General features: G+C 42.8%; 1 protein-coding gene and 1 long non-coding RNA gene across 2 annotated transcripts in view; one reads left to right on the top strand and one right to left on the bottom strand.

Annotated features, from left to right (window-relative positions):
• Positions 1 to 27,117, bottom strand: part of LOC307027623 (deoxynucleoside triphosphate triphosphohydrolase SAMHD1-like) — a 53,314-nt gene that overhangs the window by 21,711 nt on the left and 4,486 nt on the right. The window lies entirely within an intron of this gene.
• Positions 10,876 to 12,680, top strand: LOC307027627. The gene is made up of 3 exons (XR_013804695.1): positions 10,876 to 11,000; positions 11,549 to 11,641; positions 12,647 to 12,680. It is a non-coding gene; the product is annotated as an uncharacterized lncRNA (long non-coding RNA).

Below are 27,117 nucleotides of genomic sequence, written 5' to 3'. Positions count from 1 at the left end.
GAAACACCCTTATAGCCATTTCAACAAACAAAACATTATCACTTTTGTGAAGGAGGCTTTATCGCAGAATTGTTGGCTTTTGCCTCACTTTCTGAATCACTTTTGCCTAATAAATCAGAAAATGTGTATATCCCTGCAATGTTTGCAGTATGTAAATGTTATGAATAAAAATTCAGAAATTGTCAGACTAATACCAGTTTTCAATTAGTTAAAGATCAAGTTTAAGTTAGTCAAGTAAATCAAACAAAACATTTGAATACTCACCATTTACTACAGAGCCTTTGGAACAATGTTTAAAGGAAGGCTGAGGTCAATCTTCTCAACACCAATTACCTATCACAAAAAAACATATTTGAAATTATTTCATTATTCACACACAAATAAAACAAAAATGTTCTGCTCCTTAAAGGCGACATTTACCATTTAATTATGTACCTTTAGGTTAATATGAACCGACTTCGGCCGAGATGGGCGCCTCCAGTGTAAAAAGCTACAGTAGCCTATACTAATGCAATGAGTACAACTTTGTACGGAGCCATACACATCAGCGTTGCGAGCTCATTTCCATTGGTTTCAATGGAGACGTGCACTGCAGCAGCGCGCACCGCTCGTCATGTGACGAGGAACAACCAATCACAACCGAGAAACATCTCAACTTCCGTAAACACAAGTGTACGGCAAATATGGAAGATAAGTTCATTTCACAGCGGGTGGATCGTAACCCTTACTTGATCTGCCCGGCATGTCCCCCATATTCATGGTATGTGCACTGCTGCTAAAATGTAACACAATCATTAGTATCCTCCACTTTCCAGTATCAAGTGTCGCTTTCCGGTGTTACAGTATAAGTTGAGTCATGACAACTGGCGACATTCTATTATTTTCGTCATAGGAATCCGGGGCGTGTACATTGAGGACCCATTGTTGACTTACCAGGAAAGAAACATCGTTTGTCGTTTACGTTCATATTTTGCTATATCTGCCTTCCTAAGATCACTTTGCTGCACATTCAGTACTCGTATGTGAGGTTGTGGGTGAGAGTCCGATATCGTGACGCTTACAGGGAGGTATCGAACATTACAAAGTAGGTGACTGTGTGGATGCCTGTTCAAAACATTGCAAACTTCAATAAATCATTTAAATTATATATTTGTGTCCGACTTTCATTTGTTCATCGTTCTTAATGTGATGTATAGTAGCTTTGATAGCTGTCCATACCTTCAGACAGCCTAAAAGTAAAACACAAGTTGTTTATTCACAGCCCGAACGCTCATCGAGATGACTGGATCAGTCATGACAACTTGTGATCAGCTCCGATTAAATTGTGATATCAATTCTATAGCTAACCTCCAGGGAGCACGTTTATTTTATGAAATACCTGTATCCCTCTCATCACAACAAGACTGTGCAGGAAAAACAATTACATACATGAAAATAGCCTTGATGCATGGGAATTAAACACACAAACTATCTTCCGTGGCTATACTGATATGTCACAGTAACGGTAAACCACAGAAAAGTAAGTCCAGCGGGGCACAAGTTGAATACATATAATACGGTAGTTCTATTATGCCTTTAAGCCTATACGTTTAACCCATAAGAACCCGGACCCATTTCTACTTTTGGGGAAATTAAGGGGAACGTCATTTAGACTAAATAGACACATTTCTGACAAGTAACCTCCCTAGTGTCAAATATCTGGGCTTTAATGGTAAAGTAACTCTTATTTATAACTTAATTAACAAGGATGATGTTTTGGTTTGCATTTGTTTGAACATACTATGAATTGAAGAATAAAAAATATGTTAACTAAATATAATTGAATCAGCTAAATTAACTGACCAGACCATAATCATATTTCTAATTGTGCATATATGTCACTCCGGGTTTACTGTGAATGTTTAGGGTTAAAGTCCCGATGTGACACCATGTGTCACAGCAATATTTATGGCATTTGTTTCATATCAATTTCATCAAGAAATGTTTCCACAACAGGTTAAATGTAATCAGAATCAGAATACCTTTATTCATCCCACAGAGGGGACATTTACATTTGTTACAGTAGAAAAGAGCCGAAGACAGCTTAATGTTTAACAAATGACATGTCATGTCAGCATTTTTATTCTTAAATGGGTTGAATATTAACTTTAGCAACAAAAAACCTTTCCAAATCTAGCTAGTTCTGTCACATGTTTTAGCCTGACACATGGACATCTTGGACATGTTGTTATGGGAAGACAAAAGCAAATGACAAGGACCATGACCCCAGACTGTTCAGTGTGTGTCACTTTGGGACTTCATGAGATAAAAAAGGCTAAAGCTGTATAAGGAACTTTCCAGAACATTTAAATTTCATGTGACATCCGTGTCTAAGCAATTCTGTCTGCCTTCCGTGTTCCTGTTGTTATTTACTTCCTCTCTGCCTTCTTCTGATGATTTATTTGTTAGTTTGTGTGTTTAATTCCAATGCATCAAGGTTATTTTCATGTATGTAATTGTTTTTCCTGCACAGTGTAGAGTCTTGTTGTGATGAGAGGGATACAGGTATTTCATAAAATAAACGTGCTCCCTGGAGGTTAGCTACAGAATTGATATCACAATTTAATCGGAGCTGATCACAAGTTGTCATGACTGATCCAGTCATCTCGATGAGCGTTCGGGCTGTGAATAAACAACTTGTGTTTTACTTTTAGGCTGTCTGAAGGTATGGACAGCTATCAAAGCTACTATACATCACATTAAGAACGATGAACAAATGAAAGTCGGACACAAATATATAATTTAAATGATTTATTGAAGTTTGCAATGTTTTGAACAGGCATCCACACAGTCACCTACTTTGTAATGTTCGATACCTCCCTGTAAGCGTCACGATATCGGACTCTCACCCACAACCTCACATACGAGTACTGAATGTGCAGCAAAGTGATCTTAGGAAGGCAGATATAGCAAAATATGAACGTAAACGACAAACGATGTTTCTTTCCTGGTAAGTCAACAATGGGTCCTCAATGTACACGCCCCGGATTCCTATGACGAAAATAATAGAATGTCGCCAGTTGTCATGACTCAACTTATACTGTAACACCGGGACACACCCCCACACAAAATATTGTGTCTCTGTTTTGATCTGTTTTGATATGTGTGTATTTACGGTATTTACATGAACACAGAGCGGATCAAAGCAGAGACATAAACACAGTTTTTTAGGGAAAACACTGCGGTCCCACGGACAATATTGTATCTTTAACAATCAACACCTTAAATGGGTAAAGATGGTCGCTTAACGTAAGGTAGGCCTACAACCTGCATCAGCGCCCTTAAAAGTCGGCACAAGAGTAGACATGCAGAGCCGGACCGACGCAGTAAAGTTCTACACCGCCTGACAGCAGACATGAAACAATCATTTAAAACAAGACGTAGCCTATTGATGCAAACTTGCCGCAAGCTCATCCATCAGACTCCCCCCTCCCCACTGAGCTCGGTTTAATGTGCATAACTTTGGGCAAGGTTCATAGTTTTAAATATTGTAAATCAAGCAACTGCCGGACTTACACTCTACAAATACTCACAGTATTAAAATACACGCTAAACACAAGTCAATCAATATAAACTCACCTTATGATTTTCATGGCTTTATCTTAGCTAACACCAGTGAATGACAATGTTTACAAATTGACAGCTGTATTTACGTTGCTCGTTGTAAAGGCAAATGTGAACTCTGCTTTTTGCAAACAATGCGTCATAACCTGTAACTATGACGAACATTTGATGACATTAAATAACTTTAAATAACTTTTACTGAAGAAACACACTCCTCAATGTCAGTTTCGGTGATTTATTGACAAGGATGACGACACCCTAAAACAGAATAATGCAGCAAGATAAGCTGACAAAGTATTACATCCATGCAATTCAATCAACACAAATATATACCACGAAACAGAGTATAGTAGTATAATAGTATAATATATATATAGTATAATATATGGTATAATATAATAGTGGAAACAGTCTTACATGAATGAGTGGACGAACGTCTCAACTCGAGGCGGAGTGCATGAACAATGTTTGAACTAAAATGGCCGCTCGGCACTTCCGGGTCAGAGCACGGCATAACCGGGCAGCGACAGCAGTGACACTGCCCTCTAGTGGCCGGCGATAAACTCTTCATCCCCCCCAGACCGGAAAGCTATGGGCCGGAATAGGTTAACGGTCTACATCCCGTATCCAGCTGCCAGACTCGGGCTCATAACGTGCAGGCGGCCTCCTCAAGCGGCCCGGCCGAGTCGGCTGGGGCAGCGTCGGCGGCGACTGCGGCACCGGGAGCGGTGCACCCAGGAAGGCACCCGTAGGAACAGCGAGGTCAGAGGACGCCCCATCAGCAGGCGTCGGTGGGGAAGCGCCAATAGCCGAGTCGCGGGGCCCGACAGCCGGCCGCTGAGCAATCCCCTGGGGCGTCGCCCAGCCCGGGTGGATAGGTGGGGGCTGATGACCCAGGGCAGCGGGCGGCGGCGACGGCGCAGCCGACTGCTCGCGGGCGCAGGGTGTGGCCGGCGTGTAGGCACGGAGGAACCGCCGGTTGCGCAGTGTCAGACGTCCCGAACCGTCAACCCTGACCCGATACTGGTCGTGGCCCGGCGACTCCACCACGATCCCCGACCTGTCCCATTTGTGGGGGCTCGGGCCTTGCTGGTTCTGGAGGAATACCCTTTCGCCGAGTGCCAATGGGCGGAGCGGTCTCGAGTGAGTCCCCAGAGACTCGGTGGTACGGGACATACGGGTCCGAAGGGCGTCCTCCTTCGCCGCCCATGCCTCGCGCCATAGCAGGCGGATATGCGGGTTCGAGAACTTCTCGAGGCGGTTCACGAAGGAGAGCGAGCCACGAAGTGGGCGGCCGAAGATGATCTGTGCTGGCGAGAGGTCGCAGTCGGGGTCAGGCGTGTTACGCAACTGCAGCATAGCGCGCAGGAAGCGGTCCTGATCAAGGCTGCCCGACGGGCCGGTGTTGGACATCAAGAGGCGCTTAGCAGTCTTAACCGCAACCTCCGCCCTCCCATTCGACTGCGGAAAGCTAACGGAAGACACACGGTGTTCGACGTGCCATAAGCGGAGGAAGTCCTCGGTGTGGCTCGCCTTGAATTCCGGACCACCGTCGCTCGAGAGCTCCTCCGGTACGCCGAAGGTGGCGAAGAACGACCGGAGGTGTTGGACCAGGCCAGCTGAGCCCGCCAGGGCAGTACCCGCCGTAGAGCTCAGGACCTCTACCCAGCCCGAGAGCCGATCCCCGACAACTAGGTAGTGACGGCCCCCATAGTCGAAGAAGTCAGCAAACACCGCCTCGAATGGCGTGGACGGGGGTGGGGACGGCCGGGGGGGTGTAGCCGCCTGTGACGGAGCATTGCGGTTGCAGTCTGCACACCCGTCCCTGGTGGCCTGAATGTCCCCGGACATCCCGGGCCAGTAAACTATGGCTCGGGCATGCTGCCCCATGGCTGAGGTCCCCTGGTGAGCGGCATGGAGATGCCGAAGGACCCTCCCACGGAGGGATGGGGGAACCACGACGCGGTCCCGATAGAGCAGGACGCCGTCCTGGGCGTAGACGGACTCACAGACCGATGACAGACTCGCCAGGGCAGGGTCGTTAACGTCAATCCCACCCTCTTGCTCGATGAGTTGGAGGAGGTGGCCGAGGCATCCATCAGCCGCTGTTTCCCGTGCGAGGAGGGGCCAAGAGACGGCTCCGAGCTCCCGTGCGTCGTCGCGGATGGAGGCCATGAGTGCTGACTCCATGGCGTCAGGCCCGCTCGGCAGCCCCAATGAGAGGCCGTTCGCTGAACCCGAGGGGGAAGGATGCCTCGACGTGGCATCAGCGGCATAGTTGCTCTTGCCAGGCAGATGCACAATGTCGAAGCGCCATGGGAGGGTGCGCTGCTTCAGTCTAAACAGACGCGAGTTTGTGATCTCATCCAGCGTACGGTCGCCAAAGATTTTCACCAACGGCTTATGGTCGGTGACCACGACGAGGTTGTCGGACCCCTGCGTGAAGTACCGCGTCTGTTCCAGGCCCCATGCCACAGCTAGGGCCTCTCCCTCGACGGCTGCATAGCGCTGCTCCGCAGGGGACAGGAAACGCGAGCCCGCGAGGGTGACCCTCCACCCTCCTGGACAGCAGTCCGGTATGCCCGAGGCACAGTGACAATGTTGCTGGAGCAGGAAGTAGCCAATGCCACGCATGGACCAGTCAGGGCGGAGGCAGGTACGCTTCTGCATGTCGTAGATCTCCACGCCCTCGCGGATGGCCTCCATTATGGCTTGCTTGGACGTCTGGAAGGCCTCCTCCAGAACGGGGGACCATAGGAACGCACAGCGTGGGCTGAGGAACGGCTTAAATGGAGCCATCGTGTCACGCAACTGGGCGTAGTTAGCCACCTGGTTGACAAGGCCGAACCAACTCCTGATGTCCGTCGTGGAGACTGGGGTGGGGAAGTCCCGGATGGCGTCCAAGTATTTTGGGAGCGGTTCGATGGTAGATTCCGACACCCTGAAGCCAGCGAAGTCGACGCACCTCTCCGCGAACTGAAGCTTGTCCGGATTCAGCACGATCCCCGATCGGCCGACACGCGTCAGGAAGTCGATGGTCCTCCACCAGTGTTGCTCCAGGTCGGTGTCATAGTGGATGGTGTCATCCACACAACGTTCCTTGCGTTCATAGTCCGAGAGGACGGCGTCAAACCGACGGTTGTAGCCATCCCCTGACGACAGGAAACCCTGTGGTGCCCTGGTGTAGCGCCAACGGCCGAAGGGCGTGATGAAGGTAGTGAGGTGGCGATCCGACTCACGCAGGGGAACACTGTGGTAGCCGTTCCAGGCGTCCGTGACGGTCTTCCAGGTGCCCTTCGGGACGCGGCGTGCGAGGTGGAACGGGGACTCAGTGGCGAAGGTCTCACGTTGGCAGAACTTGTTGAGGGGGGAGAGGTCCACGGTCCTGCGGGGGGAACCGTCGTGCTTCCGAGTGACTACCATACGATGGCACCACGTCACCGGCTCGCCGTACGGCACGCGTTCAATGACCCCAAGGGCTTCGTCCCGCAGGAGGTCATCGTGAACCCTCCGCTGCCAGTGTAGAGGCACCGTAGCCGCGGTGTGGCATGCCTTAGGCGTAGCTGCGGGGTCCACGTGCATCTCGATAGGCGGCCCCTCCATGCATGGTAGTGCCCGATGGGGGCAAGTATTGAATGTCGACGAGGCATATCTTCCGAGTAGCCAACCTTTCATCCGGTTATTGTTCTCTGGCGTACAAGGGAACGGCAGTGCTGCGGGGCGCGCCGGGGGGACCGTGCGCTGAGGACATGAGCATTGGGCGTCCCCGGGGTCACTTGGCCCCACGCAGCCGCCGTTGGTTGACCTCGTCGCATTGATGGACAGGGGCTGGACTGGCGTGTCAGCCGTGTCAGGGCTACGCCTGTCCTTGGGCCCCCTTGCAACGTCGTCTGACGGGAAGTTAATGGGCAAGAGGCCGAGGTTGAGCAACGACTCGTAGGAGAGGTACATGGCCCGGACTGAGCTGCTCACATATACCATGGAACGGCAGGATGTAGTACGGCCCCCGCTGCAGGTCGTCGAGAGCCTAGCGAAGAACGCTCCCTCGATGGCTATAGGGGAGCGGTTGGCGGCCAACAGGCTGAGGCTGACGGGTCGCAGGTCGTCCCGCGCGAAACCGCAGGCCAGGAACTCCTCCAGAGACCAAAGGTCCGACTGCGCGCCAGTGTCTGCGACGGCGGATATTCGAGCTCCGTCGGCCGAGCCCCGGTTGCTGGTGCCATCCCTCGGCCCGACTGGCATGTCCATCGAGATGGTGATTAACGCCCGGGGGTGGTCTCTCAGCCTGGCTTGCCTCCATTCGCCCTTGGAGAAGATGTGGTGCTTGAGTATGATAGGTGAAGGCCTGTCGACACAGCCGTGCGACGTAGGGGCGCGGCGTCGGCGAAGGCTCCCGCGACGTCGGCCAGGGCGGGCTCCAGCTTGCACCGACGAGACCTGGGATACCAGCTCCGACCCCATGGCGGCCTGTTGACTGTCGGATGACGGCTGTTGACGCCTCTGTTGTCGGCGGGCCCTGTAGCAGCCGATGCACACCTGGTGAGGCTTAGGATTCCACCCGCGAGGCCCCTCCGTGAAGACGTTAAAGACGTTCTTACATTCCGGACACGAGGCACGTTTAGCCCCGTCCGCGGGGCTCGGGGCGGGGCTCGCCTGTGGAGTCGTCTTCAAGCGCCGGAATGACGACATGGCTGATAGGGAGGACGACGGGAGAGCGTTACGGGCCATTTCTTTGTTCTCGACGAGTGCAATCACGTCATTAACTGGCTTGACCAGGACGTCAGTTGTCCCTAGCGTCTCGCGGCGTATGTCCGAGTCATAGATGCCATTGAGCAGCACATCGCGGATAATGTGGTCGGTATAGTCCACGTCCTTACCACACTCGCATACCGCATTATATGCGCATGTCTCTGCTTTACCCCGCACTCTGGCAGCGAATGCGCGGAATGTCTCGTCGCGTTCCTGGCGTAACTGAAGTAGTTCGGTGCGCAGGACGCATGTAGCAACTGGGATGACAGCTAGGGAACGCATGACGGTGATCAGGTCTGGCAAGGGTCCGGAAGCGGCGTCGGGGACGGCTTTCAACAGGTTGTCTCCAAGTACAGGCCCAGCGCACTGAAACAGCTGGAAGGGGGCCTGTGCGTCCCCTATGCCTGAGCCGGCGCGGAATACATTCCAACGGCGGATGAACACGTTCCATTCCTCTATTGACACGCCCACATCAACTTTGGGCCGATCGAGTCTCGGGCCGTGAGGGGCTGGGGCCTGGGCTGGCGCGGCCATGACAGGCGCTGCGTGCTGGTGGCTACATCCATGAATCGTCAATATAGCAATGACGAGTGCTTCAGACAAGTCATCGGATTTGAACTCGCAGCCGGGGACAGGGCATCCAACAACGACCATGGTGTCGTCATGAAGAAACACACTCCTCAATGTCAGTTTCGGTGATTTATTGACAAGGATGACGACACCCTAAAACAGAATAATGCAGCAAGATAAGCTGACAAAGTATTACATCCATGCAATTCAATCAACACAAATATATACCACGAAACAGAGTATAGTAGTATAATAGTATAATATATATATAGTATAATATATGGTATAATATAATAGTGGAAACAGTCTTACATGAATGAGTGGACGAACGTCTCAACTCGAGGCGGAGTGCATGAACAATGTTTGAACTAAAATGGCCGCTCGGCACTTCCGGGTCAGAGCACGGCATAACCGGGCAGCGACAGCAGTGACACTGCCCTCTAGTGGCCGGCGATAAACTCTTCATTTACCTTGTAGAGATGTTCTCGGGACAGAACCAGCTTACTCCTCCGATGCGGGAAGAAAAAATGGTAGAACCCCTCCCCCCCTCCTTTGTTTAAAAAAGAAAAAGCTTCACATTTTTAAAAATAAATATATTTTGCCATTTTTTTCTGCTTTACATCTTGTCCATTAAAGTGCCATATTGTTCAGGTTCAATTACAAAACTATTAAAGTACGGGTTTGAGTCCGAACATATTAATTTGTGAATAAAATATTTGTAAATAATAATTAGAAGCTGAGTAATCGGCTGCGGAGCAAGCTGCTGACGTATGTGCTCAGTGGGCGGAGTTACAGAGACAAACACAACTTTTTTCTTATTTCTTAACATGACTGAGACTTATAGAAGGTACACCCCTCAAGATTAACATAGTTCTACATGATTGATTCATGTTTCGACGAGAAACATGAATAAATTATGTTTCATATATTAAATGCATATTTGCAAATTGAACAACCCCACTTTCCCCTTTTTTTCAGTGTAGTTTGTCTTCATTTCATACTCAATCTTCCTGGCAGTAAAGCCTTTATTTGATTTTAGAAAGTGCACCAGAATGCTCACTCATCATAAACAATGAAAAAATGAACTTTACTTGCTCCTTGTATGTTATTGTGTGTAGACAGACACTAATACAAAGTTAAAGATACAAGAGAGAGAGAGAGAGAGAGAGAGAGAGAGAGAGAGAGAGAGAGAGAGAGAGAGAGAGAGAGAGAGAACACACGTGTGTTGAAGTGTAATTGTATCACTGTGTATATATATCTATATATATATATATATCTATATATATATATATATATATTTCTGTATATATATCATTAATATGTAACAATTTGAAATGTATGTTAATGTTGTTTGTATATCATATTATTGTGTAATTATTTTTATATTTTGATGCTTTAGCAACATTGTTTCTTTTAACTTTCATGCCAATAAATAGCTTAGTTATATCTTGGCTTATCTCTACCAGCAACACCATTAAAAATACTGCTTCACATAAATGCATCAAAAGTAATCATCCAAAATGTTCTAGATAATAATATAAAAATCATTGGCCATTTGTTTACAAGTATGTGGCAGTTTGGTACTTTGAGTTCATATTGTGAATACCAAATTTAGGGCTTTCACTTTGCTGTTTAGTTACTTTAACTTATAGGTAAAACATCTGAATACTTCTTCCAGCTCTGTATCAGAATAGCTTCAAGGTGCTCCCAGGTGACACATTTCCATTAGAGGAGAATTTAATATCAAACTCAATTGTTTTTGATTAAATGCATATACACTCATAAAAACGATTCAAGCCCTTCTTAGACTTGACACAATATACAAATGTTCGCTTTAATAAATATTTTTAATTAAGAAATAAACCTAAGTAGGCTATAGTTCATTAGTGTAACACAAATTAGTTTAATCAATTCACTTATTAAATGTATTTAGGACAGATCAACTCAAAATGAATTGTTTTCATCTGGGGACCGCCCCTTTGCACATCCCCTTTGCGCATGCGCACATCCGTTCTGTCTTTTGCCTCCTTTTCTCTGACACTGACTGTGGAAACTGACTGGGGAAAGTCTATTCTTTGGTAAGTATTTTAGTAGTTTTTTAGTAGTCTCTAGTAGTTTAGAACGTACCCTGTTTCCAAGTAATGCCTTTTCATACAGTAATATATTTCCATTTGACTTCTCAGAGTATCTTTAATGCTGCATACTTTTTGCTCGTACTTGAGGTAAACCTTTAGAAAAAGAGTCATCACTTTGAATTTGTTAGATTTGGGTTATTCTCCCGCAGTCCCCTTATATCGTCTCCACACTCAACACAATGGCTAATGCTAAAGCTAACGCAGAACTCCCGTCAACTTGTAATAAAGCTAAAGAGACAGGAGCTAATTGGCCTACAGTGCAGCGGGCTCCAGTAAGTGTGTCTTCTGTTCTGTGAAAATGTTAATAACTGTTGCACACGGTTTAACGTGCTGCTGCAGAGCCCCCCCCCCCAATTTTTTTTTCGTCAGATACCATGTCCTGCTTAGGGACATTTCGACTGATTTGACCTTTCTGGTCTTCAGACAACCGCTCTGTCGCACCCACATTAACTAAATTCTGTCCTGATTTGTCGACCCTGCTTCTGCTTTAGTGTGACAACATCAACACCAGGAGGGAGTGCATCCTGAGAAGCCTTGTAATATACCTAACTGAAGATCCAGACTCGTTCTTCAAGGAGTATCTGGTAAGTTTATACAATATTTTTCCCATGTAGCGTTGAACAGTGTTACCCTAATTTATTAATACCATGGCATGTATTTATAATGAGAACATCCTATGGCACACCACTGATCATACCCAAGGCTAGATGTCTATAATGTCAACTTCTCGCTTGTGTGTATTACTTAGGTATCTAACCTGTGTATCCTTGTGACTATTATTATGTTGTTGTTTTGTTTCCCATTGTAAAGGTTCTTGGGTCTCTTGAAAGGCGCTATAAAAATTTAAATTATTATTATTATTATCAATAAATAAATGAAAAAATAAATACAGGAATAAATAAGGAGATAAATAAATAAATATGGATATTAATGAATAAATAAATGTATACATTAATTCAGGGATAAATAATAAATAAATGCTGAAATAAATACATTTAAGAATAAATAAATGTAGAAATAAGTAGGTAAATGCATAAATAAATAAATATGGCAATAAATAAACGTATCAATTAATACAGAAATGAATAAATACATGCTGAAATAAATATATTCTCGAATAAATAAATATTGAAATACATATAGAAATAAGTAGGTGAATGGATTAATAAATACAGAAATACATGTTTAAATTATTACAGGAGTAAATAAATAAAATAATAAATAGATCCTGAAATAAATACATGAATAAAATAATAAATATAGAAATAAATAGGTAAATGTATGAATAAATAAGTAAAAGTTGATAAGCAAACAGGACATACATGGATAACTATCTTTATTAGATTTAATTTATTTCTACATTTTTGTACAACTATTTATTTCTGTATTTCAGGCTCTGTATGTTGATAAGGTTGGAGGTCCTTATCTCAGTTTAAAGCAGTATTGGTCAATTAGGCGAGCCAGACAGAAGCAAATCTGCTTCTCTAAACTGCAGTTGATGGTTTAAGAATGCTTATTTATATTTCATACAGTTTTCTGTTTGTGGGGTTCAGCTTTTTACTTAACATACGTGTTTGTGTTGTTTTCAGGCCTCCGCCGCTGACGATGCAGAGAGGGACATTCCAACACAGTCATGGGGATTTACACGATCCGAAGAAACGGGAATGGAGGGCCAGAGGACGTGGGAATTGTTATCGAAGGCATTAAAGTAATGGAAAACGTAGGCAGCGTCATTGTGGGACTCATCATGCTCTTGGGGCTCATTTATGCCCTTGATCTCAGCTTCCCGGACAACTACAGAAGATCGTAATGAACTTGGATGGGCACAAGCTGAATGCAAAAATACAGCAGCTGAAATCAAGCTGTTTGCATCAGAGGTGAACAAGTGTATTGTCAAGTTTCCTTAACAAATGTTTAGCTTTTTTTGTAATTGTAGGTTCAAAGCAAATGGCTACACTACACTTATTCAATTACCAAATATACTGTAGGGTTTGTGCAGTGCGCTCTTTTATATATCAAAACCACCCAAAGATATTCCCTGTTTGGAGAGCAGTGCAAAGCATCCACCTTTTTATAGTGTCTTTGTTGTTTGTGGCACTTGGAGATCTAGAATAGCTGGGTGTTCATTTTTCACCAGTTTCGGCACTGTTACGGGAGTGCTATTTGCACCACTTTAAAAATGTTCTTTAAAAAAATATGTTTACATCTTGCTCTGTGTTTTCAAGTAGAGCTAATATTGAGATGTGTATATAAATATTGATGTTGAATTGAGGATTACTGTCACCTTCCTCATCCATGATTGGCATTATTATTATTTTTCTGAGTTGCTTTTATCTCCTGCTCAGTCTGTTTATTGATATGTTTTATAAAAAAAGAAATGCAGACAGACAAATAACTCTGATAGAGAACTTTGACACTGTTTACACAAGTAAAGTGAGGATTGGCTATCCACCTCAAGGTGTAATTGTTATCTGAGAATTTTCAATAAAAATATCAACTAGGTTTTGTCTCATGAGTGTCTTAATGGGGGAGAAAGTGAAAAATAATTATATTTTTATATTATTTATTTACCAATTAATTATATTAGTTTGAGTTGGACAAATGTAAATTCATTTAATTTACTTAATGTAATAATTTTATTTCAGCTTTATTTGATAAAAATGAGTTGGACTAACTCAATTCAATTTTATTAAATGGATGTTTTTAGTTTCAGTTGGGGCTACGAATATTTATTGGATGGAAATCCTGCCCACAATTGAATTGAGTTCATCCAATGAGTTATTTTTTTGAGTGTAGGTCCTAAAACCCAGAAGTAAACTCCTTCCTGTTCCTTCGACAAAAAGCAATGCAATTGTTACGACCCTGGGTCGTTAGGTCATTTGTGTGTGCATTGTTCCCTCCTCCTGTGTCTGTGAGTGTGTGTGTGTGAGTAAGCAGGTGGTGCCCGTTAGCTGATTAGCTACCTCCTGCATGCTGATTGGTCCACCTGAGGAGACGGGAGCATATTAAGCTACTGCCGTGCAGTTCCTCGGCAGCTGACTGGACTGTGACTGGATGAGAGATGGCAGAGGGAAGTGACGGGGCAGGAAGCGAGTTAGGAGACATGGAGGGAGTAGGCGGGAGTTATGGAAATGGAGAATGGGATATAGTGAGGAGGAATAAACGTAAAAAGCAAGGAAATACTCATTCGGATGAGAGTAATAGTGAGGGTGAAAGGAGAGAAAGAGTAGTCGGAAATAGGCAACAGGAGTTCATGGTGGTTGTGAAACTTGCGAAAGAGGGAGCTTCGTTTGGCGAGTGGAACCCTATACGGTCAACTAAATCGATCAGTAAAGAAATCGGGGAGGTAATGAGTGCCAAAGTATTGAGGAATGGATCAATGTTGATCAAATGTAGGGATAGAGAGCAACAGGGGAGGGCAATAAAGATGAGTACCGTGGAGGGTAAGAAAGTGGAGTGTTCACTGTTTAGTGGTAAAAAGCTAGTCAGGGGAGTGGTGACAGGAATCCCCGTCAGAATTACAGCGGATGATGTGAAAGAGAATATAACAAATGCAAAAATAAGTGATGTCAAACGCATGAAAGCAAACCGCAATGGGGTTAAAGAAGATAGTCTTTCGGTTCTGATCACCTTTGATGAGAAAAGGCTTCCGGAAAAAATACTTATTGGATATATGTGTTATTATGTGAGACCGTATGTTCCACCACCAATAAGATGTTTTAAATGTCAGAGATTTGGACATGTGGCGGCAGTGTGCAGAGGGAAACAAAGGTGTGGCAGATGTGGTGGAGATCATGAATACGGCAAATGTGAAGAAGGGGTAAAGCTGAAATGTTGCAATTGCGGAGGGGAGCATAGTTCAGCGTACCGTGGATGTGAGGTTAGCAAGAAAGCAGAAGAGGTGCAGCGAGTCAGGGTGACGCAGGGAGTAAGCTATGCAGAGGCAGCAAAGACAGTTTCAGGAGGAACGCAGGTTACAATGGAAAACAAGAATAAGAGCAAAGAAACAGAAAAAGTCCACAACTGTGTTAAGTTGAAGGAGGACACTCTGATAGTGAGTAAAACAGAGTTTGTATTGTTTATGGCAGAGATTATCAACTGTTCAGCGCAGACTAAAAGCCGGAATGAAAGAATACAAATAATTGTCAGATCAGCTGAAAAGTACCTTGATGTGAAAGGGATGCAGTGGGAAAGTGTGAAAGATATACTAAATGATGATGTTCAACAATCTCAGACATGCAGTGGATCAACTTGATGGTGTTAGTTGTACTGCAGTGGAATGCCAGAAGTTTAATTGCAAATGGACAAGAGTTTAAAAAATATATTGACAATCTGGGAGAGAAACCTAATGTAATTTGTATTCAGGAAACATGGCTGAAACCACAACTGGATTTTATTGTGAAGGGATATACTGCAGTTAGAAGAGATAGGGACTCTGGCAGAGGGGGAGGAGTTGCAACATTCATACAGAGTGGTGTAAGTTACAAAGTTATGCATGTAAGTACAGATCATGAAGCAATAGTTATAAGGGTATGGAATGATAGAGGACCTATAGATATAGTAAATGATTATAATCCGTGTGGGAAATTAGATCAAAGTATATTAGAGGATGTTGGGAGTTTACTGCAAGGAAAAGTCATATGGTGTGGGGATTTTAATTCACATAACTCACTATGGGGTAGCAGTAGCACAGATGCAAATGGTGCAGTAGTTGAGGAATTTATAGATGACCACGGGCTAGTGTGTATTAACACTGGGGAAGGAACAAGATATAATTGTACAAAGAATATAGAAACAGTACTCGATCTGACATTTGTGTCTAGTGATATAGCAGGTATAAGTACATGGAGTGTGGTAAAGCATACTACAGTGGGCAGTGATCATTATCCTGTAATGACTAAAGTTGGGACCAACATACGTTTTGAAAAGAAGAAGAACATTCCTAGATGGAAATTGGGAAAGGCTAATTGGGATGCTTTCCAAGTTGTAAGTACGAATAGATGTAAAACACTTCAAGAGGAAAATGAAGATGATATAAATAAATTGAATGAGGAGCTCGTTAAGTATCATTCATTCAGCTAAAGAAACAATTCCGGAAGTTGAAGGAGTTAGGTGCACCAAGAGTGTACCCTGGTGGAATGGTGAATGTAACAAATCCATTAAAGACAGAAAAAAAGCATTCAGACAACTCAAACAACTCCATTCTCAGGAAGCTTTGAATCAGTATTAAAGGGCCCAGGCTATAGTAAGGAGGACGATACGAATGCAAAAACGCACTTTTTGGAGGCAATATTGCAATAGCATTGGAAGAGAAGTACAGCTTGCAGATGTTTGGGGCATGATTAGGAGAATGGGGGGAGTTTGAAGGAATTATGAGTTGCCAGTTTTGAGCAGAGGGGACATAATATCTGTCACAAACTTAGGAAAGGCGGAACTTCTAGCTCAGACATTTAAGAAAGTTCATAGTTCAGATAACCTTACAGAGGAAGCCAGGCAGTGCAGAGATAATACATTTATGGAAAACCCGAGAATATTGGATAGAGTAGAAGTGTTGGGGGATCAGGTGGACCTGCATTTTAGTATGTTTGAGTTGAGGAAAGCAATTATTAGTGCTCGTCAAACCACTCCTGGGAAAGATGGTGTTTGCTATAAAATGTTGGAATATATGACGGATAACTCTCTAGTCAGTGTGTTAAGGTTGTTTAATAGGGTGTGGGATTCTGGCCAACTTCCTTCGGTTTGGAAACAAGCGATAATAGTGCCCATACTAAAGCCAGGGAAAGACCCTTCAGATCCATCTAGCTACAGACCTATTGCCCTGACATCGCATTTATGCAAAATCATGGAAAGAATGGTTACAGAAAGGTTGACATATATCTTAGAAAGTAAAGCTCTGTTATCACCATATCAATGTGGGTTCCGTAGGGGTCGGAATACAATGGATTCTATATTGTGCTTAGAATCAGACATCAGGAAAGCACAGACCAACAAGTAAGTAGTGAGTGCAGTCTTCTTTGATATTGAAAAGGCTTATGACATGCTCTGGAAGGAAGGACTACTAATCAAGTTAAAATCATTGGGAATTGATGGTAAAGCATATAATTGGGTTATGAATTTTTTACAGGACAGAAAAATACAAGTAAGAGAAGGTGCAGAATATTCAAGTGTGTATGATGTGGAAAATGGTACTCCGCAAGGTAGTGTGTGTAGTCCGTTGTTGTTCAATATAATGATACATGACATTTTTAATCAAGTTCATCCAAGTGTGGGGAAATCTTTGTATGCAGATGATGGGGCTTTGTGGGCAAAAGGCCGCAATGTAGCACATGTTGGAAAGAAAATACAAGCTGCAATAGTTGAAGTGGAGAAATGGTCAAATAAATGGGGATTCAAACTGTCAGTAGCTAAGACGCAAGTCATTTGTTTTACAAAACGGCATAAAATTGCTCCTGTATCATTAAAATTGTATGAGCAACCTCTTGAACAGGTAAATACAATAAGATTTCTTGGTGTTTGGTTTGATGGAAAGCTAACGTGGAGCAATCATATAGGAAAAGTTCAAAGTAAATATAAAAAGGTCAACAATGTACTTCGGTGTTTGGTGGGACAGGAGTGGGGAGCGAGTAGGTCATCACTACTGAACATATATTGGGCAATCATGAGACCTGTATTCGATTATGGGTGTATAGCGTTCATGGCAGCAGCAGAATCAAACCTTAAAAAGCTGGATGTCCTACAAGCTCAGGCCCTGAGGATTTGTAGTGGAGCTTTTAAAACATCTCCAGTATCAGCAATACAGGTAGAAATGGGAGAAATGCCTTTAAGGATAAGAAGAGTAAAGTTAATGTTGGCATACTGGGTAAACCTTCAGGGGCATGGTGATAGTCATCCAGCGAAAAGTATTTTTGAAAGACTGCTGGGAGCACAATGAGTCACATTTAACGAGTTTCGGATGGATTGTTGATTTTAAAGCGGCAAGTATAGGATTGAATCAAATACAGTATTGCCCCACAGTTGCAATCTCGTCCATTCCACCCTGGTTATTCCCATTGCCAAGTTTAGACCTCAATATACAAAAAGAGTTGAAGGAAAAGAAAGAAATACCAGTATGGCGCATAGTCCAGAATTATTTTGCAAGATATCACTCAGACTCAACAATCATATTTACAGATGGCTCCAAAGATCCAGAGACAGGGCGTGCTTGGGCAGCAGTTTATATCCCAGTGAGTAATTCACATATAAAGAAAAGGATAACAGACCATGTGTCAGTATACACCACAGAGTTGTTGGCATTGGTATTGGCATTGGAATGGATAGAGGAGAAAGGAATACATAATACTGTATTTGCATCTGACAGCTATTCAGCTTTATCGAGTATACGATCAGGCAGATCTTCATTTAGAATGGACATAATAAATGAAATATTTCTAATTTTGTATAAAATGCAAATCAAAGGCATAGCAACTCGTTTCATCTGGGTTCCTGCTCATGTTGGTGTGGAGGGTAATGAACAGGTGGATATTCTGGCCAAACAAACACTCAGAATTACGAATATAGACATTGAAGTTCCGCTCAGCAAAGCGGAGGTTAAAAAATTCATACATATATATGCGCAAACAACATGGCAATATCATTGGGACCTTAGTGACACAGGAAGACATCTTTATAACATTCAAAGGTATGTGGGTGATGGAAGGAAGGTGGGGTTTAAAAGAAGGGAGGAAAATGTCATTTCTCGGATGAGAATAGGTCACACAGGTCTCAATCATACATTAAGGGTAATAGGAAAGCATCCAACCGGAAAGTGTACACACTGTAGCTAGCCAGAAACGGTTGAACATGTTTTGCTGCATTGCAGGAAATATAGGATTCAGAGAAATGTGCTTTTCCAAACACTGAAGAAAGCAAAATACATTGACTTTTCGCTATCAGGGCTGATAGGGAAAACATCAGGCAATATGTATTGTGAGCTTATTACGTTTCTTAGAGAAATTGATAAATTTAAAATAATCTAGAGTTTTGGTTTTATTTATTTTGTTGTTTTTTGTTTGTTTTATTTTGTTTATTGTTTTCTGCATAGTCTCTTGTCCATACTCCAGTCCAGTTGGTGGCGGTAATGCACCTACAATTTTGGTTTGCCAACCGCCAATAAACACTAAAGAAGAAGAAGAAGAAGTTCCTCGGCAGCTCTCTCTGACTTGACTTCTCCTACTCCCAACACAAATTTGCGTTTCGATATCTGTCCTGTTGTGCTAATACTTATTTATACCGTATACCGGTCCTTCTCTTGTGTCGTGAGACAGTTGAAAGAAAAGCTACTGAACCTGTCTTTGTGGACACGCTTTACTTTTTTCTTAGGAGTGCAAAACCCTTTTCTTTTGAATATTCGTTTTCTCCTGTTTTTACAGTAGAGTAGGTAAGAAGCCTGTATGTTTATTTTCTCTTTCGTTAGGTAAGATTTTTGTGTTTAAAGGTTTGTTTTGTTTTATGGTTTTGTTACTCCTGTTTGTAATAATATTTTGGTAATTAAATTGACCAAACGGCATTCTCTGACTCGGTGTCCGTGTTCTTGGGAGAGGGAAGAGTGGGGAGAGTGCAAATTTTGTGCTGCGCCTAGGTTCCCCTAGACCTGGGCGTAACATAAATTGGGGGCTCGTCCGTCCGGTCCTTCCGTTCTTTTCATCGTGTCGGGTAAGCATGGCTATTTCCTCTTCTCGCACATTCTAGGTCTCTGGTTGACAGTTTTTCTTTTTGGAATTCACAATGGAGTCAACTGGAATTGTTTACTACGGACCCTTCCATTGAGAGACTAGATGACTGCACAGTAGCAGATTTAGTGTTAATTGCACAGTTTTATGATGTGTTTGTGCCTACAAAAACAAGAGTTAAAAGACCTCTTGTGTGCAGAACTAGTCGAGAAGGGTGTATTTGAGGAAAAACATGAAGTGGTTGATCTCGCAGGTTTGTCCGCCCCACTCCAAGGCCTGCCTTCCCAAGCTCGGATGTCTGTAGAGGAGCTACAGCTGACTCTGCGCATCAGGGAGGTAGAGCTGAGACACAAGGAGTTGGAGGTAGAAGCCATGCACCTAAGGGTAAAAGTTCTGGAGATAGAGCGGGGAGTCGCTCTCCCATCCAGTCCAACACCTACCCATAGATCACACAGAAATCCCCATGACAGTTTTGATGTGAGTAGGCAGATAACATGAGTTCCACCTTTCAGGGAGTCAGAGGTCGATACTGTTGGAGATTTGGAGGATGTTTAAAACCAACCTCGTCTCCGCGTGTCGTTTGGTAAGCTGGGTAAATTCGTAAAAAGGAAGGGATTAAGAAACACCAGAATGCAAGTGAAACAATAATCTTGTTTTAATGATACAAAGTAACAATACAAATACAAAGGAATCACGAAGCACTCTGCAGAGTACTCCGGGCTCAGGTTCTACCACGTGTGAGACAGGTCTCAGGAACGGCCAGTCAAAAACAAGAGCGCGAACCAAAGGAAAACACAGGCTTTCATACTAAAACACAGGAGGAGGTGTGTGCGTGCTTTCCCCCAGAGGTCATCTTATTGGGAGAGACCAACACATGGCCTGTCGCACCCAATCAGTGCGACACAGCAGAAGAAACCCAGAAACAAAAAGTCTCTTTCAGTTTGACGAAGAACAGACACCTTTTGGTGTCTGGTACGAACCTGCTCTAAACAACAAGTTTCCTTATCTTACTTCACATCTTGCAGCCAGCACACACATCCCCTTTATGGCCCTTTGTCCCTGAGTCCATCTTCCCCCCTCAGGTTACCACACACAAGTTAAAAGTATGTTTTAAGATATAGTTGTTATAGTTGGCTAAATATACGTAATACATGTAAATCACTTTCATATCAATAATAACGAGGAACACATTACCTATGCTCTTAAGCAGTATTAGAGATGCTTTTCAAATAGTCAAACTTCACACAGGCCTAATATAGAGAACACACTCATTTGTCCTACCGCCTTTCCATTTGTTTGAGCTATTGTTCACATCTTTACTTCAAATAAAAGGTTTCACATTGTATATTTTCAGCTTCCTTTACACATACTGTTATTATTAATACAAAGTAATTAACCACACACATCTATTTAAAACAAGTAGATTTTTCCTGATAATTGACATGCTGAAAATCTCAAGAAGAATGTCCCCTCCCCCAGCTCTCTCGTCCCTGTCATAAAAGCTGCTTCCATTTCCTATAGAGTAATAAAACATGTTTAAGCTAATTTCTCCACAATGTTTGTAGCCATTTAGTACCCGCACATGAAAGAATAAAAACAGAGGTATAGTTGAACAGTAATCACGCAGCACATATATTTACTGCAATGAAAACACATACATTTGCCCTAAGCATGTGTAACGCACCCTCTTCTTTTATGAGGGAAACATTCCAGAGTTTTGGAGCTATCCCCAAATTAGGATGTCCCCTGCTTGCATCCCTATCTAAACACAAAGACTTCACCTCAATATATTGGGGAGGGAAAATATACTTTGTCCCTTCAAATTTAACACACATGAATATATATAAAGTGACATTAAAATGAATATACCAGATTTAACTTTCCTGCCATAACACGTTACTTTAATACTTCAAATAATTCAACTTAATCCTTCAATACGTACTTTAATGCTTTTGAACGCATCGCTATTATGCTGCAGTGGCCAAAGAGAGTGTGGCCTCTGTAGTTGCATTGCAAATTGGTGGGTAAAGCTCAGGAAGTCTGTAATGCCCTGACTATTGAGGAGAGCCTTGATTATGATGTTGTGAAAGCCACTGTCCTTCGAGCGTATGAATTGGTACCAGAGGCATACAGACAAAAATGTAGGAATGTTAAGAAAAATGTCAACCAGACCTATGTAGAGTTTGCGAGAGGAAAAGGTGGCCTTTTTGATAGGTGGTGTCAAGCCAGCAAAATCACATCCATAGAGGACATGCGTGAGCTCATTCTATTGGAAGAATTTAAAAATCAGCTGTCAGATCAAATTGTCACCTATCTGAATGAGCAGAAAGTTGCGTCGCTTGCTGCTGCCGCGGTACTGGCAGATGAATTTGTAATAACTCATAGAAATGTTTGTTATCTTCCAGTTCACCGTGATCCTGGGGCAGGTGACGGAAGGGTAAAATCTCCTCCCCGTGGTAACGCCAAAACAGCTGAGAACAGGGAGTGCTATTACTGCCGTGAGCAAGGACACCTCATCGTCACCTGTCCTAGTCTAACCTGTTTTTTTTTTTTTCAGGACACTGTGTCTCAGGGGATCTTAATATTTAAGAACCTATTAATGTGTTATACCAGATTAACGGAAATAATCTCAGCTAACTGACGATATAAACTATTATTACCAAAACACAAGTCTCATAAGAAGCATCTAAATGACCCCTTAGCGAAAAATGCTAACGGACATTGGCACAGAACTCAAGATAAAAGTACCTTTATTACTTATCGTAGCTGCACATACAAGATATCCGATTAAAGCTGAGGTTCCACAGATTATTTAGGTGTATATAGTATCATCACTGAGTGATCCGAACTTGCGACACGGGAAGCAAAGACAGACATCACAACACGTACCTTTACGTAGCTTCTAGGGAGATCGTCTCACCGTAGCTGTTCATCTGATCAAAAGACGTGTTCAATGGCATTAAAACGAGAAAAAAACGTGGCTGAATCGGTTAATCCATAGGTTGATAAAGTTTCTGGGCAATAATTTGAATTATTTATATTCCATTTTTATGTAAAAATCGCGGAGCAAAAGTTAGCTGCTAATAGTAGCCACCAGAGTGGCTGCTGCTTCCGTTCTTGGCAATGCAGCAGCCTAACACACACACATGACCAAATAAGGACTATGTGGGAGGTCCCCTCGATTTCATAGAGAACTGCAGTGACGCGTCATAAAACCCGGAAGTAAACTTCTTCCGGTTCCTTCGTCAAAAACCAATGCAATTTCTCCATAGGATTTTGGAAAATAGCTCGAAATAAGGTCTGTGGTTGACACACATTTAAGAGAGGGATCACGTTTTGTTCAGCCGGATAATCTCCACATGTCAACCCTACTTTAACTAATGTTATGCTATAGACGAACTACAAGCCAGTACAGCAGCAGGGTCGCACGACTTCAACGTCACGCCAACTTAAGATCGTTTCAACTGATGAAGTATTATTTGAATTATTTGAAGGATTAAAGTAACGTGTTATGGCAGGAAAGTTCAACCTGGTATATTCATTTTAATGTCACCTCATATATTTGTGTGTGTTAAATTTGAAGGGACAAAGTACATTTTTCCTCTTTTAAATATAGCGCAATAGTCTTTTCTTCTACTTTTATGTGTAATCAAAAGGGTGGTCTTTTGGCTATCTGTGGTTAGGCATAATACAAATGACCTTTGACATCTGCTTTGCAGTTCCCAGACCTCTGAAGAGGCCCTGAGTCTCTGGCTTCCTCTGTTAAGTGTTACAACTATTATTGATTAAGCCAAAGGACATTTTCCTCAAATATAATGGAGTTAAAGTCCTGTTAATTAGTGATTCATGTCCAGCATGCATTAGTTAAGGAACTATAAGGATGTTGGTGTGTTGAAATGTACATGCGTTTCCTGCAAGACTCTTATCAGATCAGGAGATGATTGGGTCACACACAAGTTAGAGAGACAATGGTCCTTCTGATTCTAAAGTAATCTGACTTTGGGGTGAAGGGAAGTTCAGGGAAGGCCTTAGGCCAGGGGTCGGCAACCCGCGGCCCTTTAAGCCCTCTGCTCTGGCTCCCTTGAGTTTAGACAAAAATAAGAAGGAAATAAAATAAAAGTATATGTAGGACTATTTATATTTTGTTGCATGGTTGAAAATGTTTCGTATCTTGTATTTTGAGGTGATACTGTGACACATAAATAAAAAACAAACCGGTTTTAATTAGGTCAACTAAAATATGCGTCACATCCTGCTACGGTACCGCGCGAGCGCCTTTTCTTGGAGGCGAATAACCTGACCCCCGGCTCGATGAGCGAACTATGGATAAATCAAAGAAAAGTACCGGAGGAACACAGGATTTAATTCTGTGCGGACAGAGTTATATGCTTTCACAGCAAACGATGCTGGTTTACCGGTATGTTTGATATGTGGAGAGAAGTTGTCAAAGGTGCTGCAGCCTTTACGTGTCGAGGAACAACATGGGAGAGGAAGACAGCTGACAATCTTCAGTCATAATTCAATGGGGTATGTCATTTATTTCAGAAAACAGTTTTTGTTATATTCCATGGAATTCTCTTAACGTCCCGATAGCAATGAATATATTAAATGCTTTGACAATAAATACATAAACAAATTAATCTGTGGAAGCCCTAGCGCTGTAAAAAGCACGACCAATCATTTTTGCCGGCCGGGCAAAAATGATTGGATGGCCTACCTGCCTGTCAGCCTTCCATCTGTGCACAAACTTATCTCGTGCCCTCATTGGTCATGTGCGCGTTCGTGTGTGTTGGAGGAGGGACTCTGTAAGCAAAGTCTGAAGGAAGAGGCATATTTGTTCCGGTTGTGTATTTTCAAATTCTAGCGCACTCGAGCTGGTTTCTTACCTACCCTACCTTTAACTCTTTTTAGGGTGCAGCTATATGTTTTATTTATTTCAAAGTGGGCCCATTTTAATAATATTTTTTTTTCCTTCAAATGTGCAGATGACTCCTCAAGTGCTGTGTTTAATTTATTTTAAAGTAGGCCTGTGTATTATTTCTAATTCTCCTTATAGGAGTTCTTTGTTTCTTATTAGAGGTTAACCGTTTTATATAATGTAATAAATAGCCTAATAAATGCAAAAAAAAAATGTTTTTGTCTGATATAACAATAAATACAACTTTATTAGCTATCAAGCAATTAAGTATGTTTTGCGGCTCCAGACAAAAAAATGTTTTGTAAAAAGGAGCAAAATGGCTTTTTTGGTCAAAAAGGTTGCAGACCCCTGCCTTAGGCCATGGGAACAGCTTTGTTATTTACCTAATCCTAAAGATGTCATGAGATGATGACTGGTAAATCTATACAAGCATAGCTTTCAGAGGGGAAACATGTGACTGTTGTGTGATAAGATACATAATAGGATGTGTGTGTGTGTTGAAGATGTTTAGGGGGAATGAGTATGTGTCCTGTCAAAGAGTCCTCTGTCATGACTCCAAATCATAGATTATTGTTTAACCCTTATCCTGGTGCTTTGACTTTTCCTTCTTTTAAAACAAACTCATAGAGGAACGCGCGAAGCAGAGGTTCTGCCTCAACAATTTGGTGAATCCCGACGTGATGACGTAATGAGGTGGCGACGTGCCGACATGCCGACGTGGTGACGTCATGAGTAAGGTTTTTTAGAGGAAAATCAGCAGCCAGCGGACGAATGGTCCGGAGAAGAGGCCTAGAATAATCTCTGACAACTAAAACGAGGATCCTACAATTGAAAGGTAAGCAGACAAGCCTGTTTCTATCAAAGGTCTGAAATTGGCTAAACTAAATTTTAGAGTTGTCAGAGACATATTCCGGTGTCATAGTTGTTACGGTGGAATATGCAATACATATTTTAGATAGGTAGGAAAGTTATATAAAATAAAAGTGAATCAACGAGGTGTGGTGTGTAAGAAGACGGTGAAAGGCCCCGTACTTTTTTCAAAAGTAGACGGCTAAGACTCTTTGGGGATGTTCAGTGGCTGTTTTCAGACGCCATCCGGAACAAATCAGAATAACAATTCTTAGGTTCATAGGAATCAAAGCGCACGTCTCTAAATTTTTTAATCCTATGCAACTGGTTGATGGTTTTGTAGTCGAGGTCGGACGGTTTTAAAAACGAAAGCATTTACGTGCTAAACATTCACGCAAGTAATCCAATGAATCAAATGGAAATAAGGTTTTTAACACATGCACGGAATAATATTGCCAAACTAGTTAGTGAATATAGCAAACTTTATTCAATAAGTCAAGTATTTACTCCCGGAAAATGTTTATGTATGATGATATATTGTTAACTTAGCTCACTATGGAAACAACGTCGGACATCTACTAACGCGTCCTGTATCCGATCTCAAAATGTGCCATTTGCACAATGTGTCATGTATGCAGCCCTTGTTTTGCACTTGCGCGCACGTCGCGGCACTTTGCGAGCGTCTACCGGCTCGGGCTGCATTTTACACCGAACATATAATATACCGTTCGAAAAATCTATTTGCCGCCGAACGCCACCTCACTCAAGTCGACCCAAGTCATACCGTCAGTGGCGGCTGGTGGAAAATATTTTTGGTGGGGCTGTTGATATAGTGAGTAAAACAAATTTTTGGGGGAGAAATTACCCCTTAAATTGGGACTGATACCGTCATATACCGTATACCACGGTATGATGTCAGCAAGGTATGACGGTATGACAAAAATGATACCGCCCATGCCTATTGTGAATACTTCACAAGGTATTTACTAATGTATTTTGAAGAACACATAACAAGAACACAAGTCCAGTTTTGTTTTGTTTTTAGATTAAAATGGTCCATTACCAAAACTATTCAGCTTAGGTCTAGCTTTAGACTTTAATAGTAAAAGAATATTTAGGCTTATTTTTGTATATCTGACATTTTTTTAATATGTTGGCTATTCACTAGATAGAGATATGGCATTACTCTCCATTTGTTAAGAACATTTCTGAAGATTAAATATTTGTTTCATTTCTAATATTCCTATTTAAGACGTAACTTTAGAGTGTGAATGATTGATTTGGCCAAACCTTAGTTTAACATCCTGATGTAACATTATGAGGTATGTTCACATCTAAGGGTAAACAAATTGATAAAATGGATTATTGTTATTATTATTGATTAATTTGGAATATTAATTCAAAAGGCCGTTTTCTGCAGGTTCACTTAAGAATGCCTTGCATGAACATTTGTCAGGTATTGTGTTTCCTAGGGGCGGTATATTAATAAAGTGTATTGATAATTTGTTTGTTAAACATCTGAAGAAAATGGTGCTGCGAACACGAGAACAACTTTGTTGCATTGGTTGACATCAACACAATGATG

Source organism: Notothenia rossii, assembly GCF_949606895.1.
Source record: "Notothenia rossii genome assembly, contig: scaffold_54, whole genome shotgun sequence".
Taxonomy (NCBI): Eukaryota; Metazoa; Chordata; class Actinopteri; order Perciformes; family Nototheniidae; genus Notothenia; species Notothenia rossii.
This window is presented reverse-complemented; position numbering and strand designations above follow the sequence as displayed.